This window comes from Bidens hawaiensis, unplaced genomic scaffold (assembly GCF_021521415.1).
Source record: "Bidens hawaiensis isolate Kalapana, Puna unplaced genomic scaffold, B.hawaiensis_p1.1 tig00021404_1, whole genome shotgun sequence".
Taxonomy (NCBI): Eukaryota; Viridiplantae; Streptophyta; class Magnoliopsida; order Asterales; family Asteraceae; genus Bidens; species Bidens hawaiensis.
In genome coordinates, this window is record NW_027493325.1 from 69253 (window position 1) to 71540 (window position 2288).

At 32.6% G+C, this 2288-nt stretch overlaps 1 long non-coding RNA gene across 1 annotated transcript; it reads right to left on the bottom strand.

Moving 5' to 3' along the window:
* Positions 1-655: 655 nt before the first annotated feature.
* LOC143563459 (uncharacterized) lies at positions 656-1382 on the bottom strand. The gene is made up of 3 exons (XR_013140675.1): positions 1302-1382; positions 909-1027; positions 656-770 (listed from the first exon to the last, which is right to left on the bottom strand). It is a non-coding gene; the product is annotated as an uncharacterized LOC143563459 (long non-coding RNA).
* Between the last annotated feature and the right edge of the window lie 906 nt (positions 1383-2288).

Sequence of the window (2288 nt, forward strand, 5' to 3'; positions counted from 1 at the left end):
TGAGTGATGGTGGTGGTTATCGGCGACGAACAGATTCGTGGATGGTGACAGCAAGAGGGAAATGGGAGGTTGATGGCCGGTGGTGGTGTGCCTCGGTGGTGATAATAATTTTTCGAATCGCAATGGGCCATGTTATAATGGTGGTAGTCTATGGTAGAAAATGATGATGATGGCAAATTATGTTAAAACAATAAATAAACGAAAATGATCACTTTGTCTTGATTTAACGTTAAAAATCAAACGGATTTAACGATTTGGACGGAATTGGCAAGAAGTGAAAATGTTGATGGTTCAATTGCACAAAATAAATTATTTAAACGAAATTCACATATTTAATTAAACCTCAGGAAAGATTTTAGCACTTTACAAATTATGATTTGAACTTATTAATTTAACATGATATGACACCATCGTATGTTATTATATGTTATGTTATAATAAGATACAATATGTCATAATATGATATAAACAACATAATATGTTTTGATTAGAATGATGTGACGATATAATTTGACATGATACTATCAATTATTTATAAGATATTGTATAATATAATAATTATTAAATTATTATTATTATTTTGTTAAATGTATTTAAAGTGAAATATTACCCAAGTTGCCAACAGTGTGTTGATCTTTACTAATTAAGAGTACACATAACATGTTAGTTCATTACCTATTCTCATTAACTCCTTGTGCACCTTCCTTCTCGACTAAATGCAAACCATCAAACTTAGTAATTTGTGACAAAAATCTGAATTTTTTACCATCCTGTAGTTTACATAATGTTTTACGTTAGAAACAACAGATTTTATAAATGAAATCGTTAAACATCTAAACAATGATTTATGTTTCATCCAACTTGGATTGATTATAATTCATTAAACGGGCAACACAAAAATAACTTACAGTGAATAATGGTGGTTCGTGGTAAATGATTCTCCGCCACCAAGGAGGGTGATTAACTTTAGTGCATTGTAAAGCTCCCTCATTAAATTGGCTATCCATGGATTGATCTTTCTGTAATTCTCAAACATTCACATACTTTAATCGATCTTTCCTAATTCAAGAATTGACACTTCTATTATTTCCAGAATAAGCCAAAGATGGTATAAATTGATAACAACCAATCAATAACCCAAAACAACATGATATATACTTCCAGTGTGTTACTATGATTATATTATCCAAAACCTTAACCCAATAACCGCAATATGATTCACCAAAGAATCAAGGAATACATACTAAATAGACATAAAATAGCACAAACAATGATCAAACCGAGATCATCATACCACAAACTCTCAAAATCTAAGAAGAATGAGAATTACAACTCAGACGAAGAAGACATCGAGAACATCACAAGAGCAGCGCGGTGAAACCCTAAAACCATATAAGTCCTATCAATATGGTGTAGTGGCAGTAAGTCTGAGTTTCTCAATGTAGACTCAGGTTCAAACCCCACTCACAACACTTGGGAGGGGCATGGATGGCTCAATGAAGGAAAACTAGGATTTTTGTGATCTCCAGTTCGATCATGAGGGCGTCCGTGTTTTACCACCAGTGGGCCTTCGGCGGGTGGGTTTTCCCTGGAACTCGAAATAACTTGGAGGTACTTAAGGGCTCCGTACGACTGGGTTAGGACAGCTGGAGGTGGGCTTATGCCATTGGGTCACCCAGTACGGAGTACCTAGGATATTACCTGTTTGTTGGCTGTTCCAAAAAAATCAATATGCTAATTATGCAAATCAAGTAATATGATTATATATACAAGTAGTGTAATTATGTAATTATTTAAGTAATTACACTATTGATGTTTTAATTACACTATATTGTATATATAATAAAACTACTCGATACGCATAAATATCATGTTAATTTGAATTTGTATTTGATCCAAACTCATTCTTTTTAACATCCCTCAATTCAGCGAGTAAACATATACAATGGCTCGGGTTTTGTACAAAGAAATTTCATGTTGATCAAATACTTGATCCTTTTCGTAAAGCATCAGCAACCTAGAGTTACAATCACTTCTTTCAAGTTTAACAGTACCTTCATAAAAATTCTCTATGAAATGATGTAAATAAATAAATCAGAATATAACAATAGTATTTGGTTCCATCATACAAAAAGAGGTATGTTGTTTTAAATATAGCATCCTTATTATCTTAACCGGCAAATTATAAAACGCATGCAATTCTATTAACAAAGTTACTATCTAAATTTATTCACAAGTTACGTGACACAATGCTATATACTCTTCTTCTGCATTATATGTATAAAGTG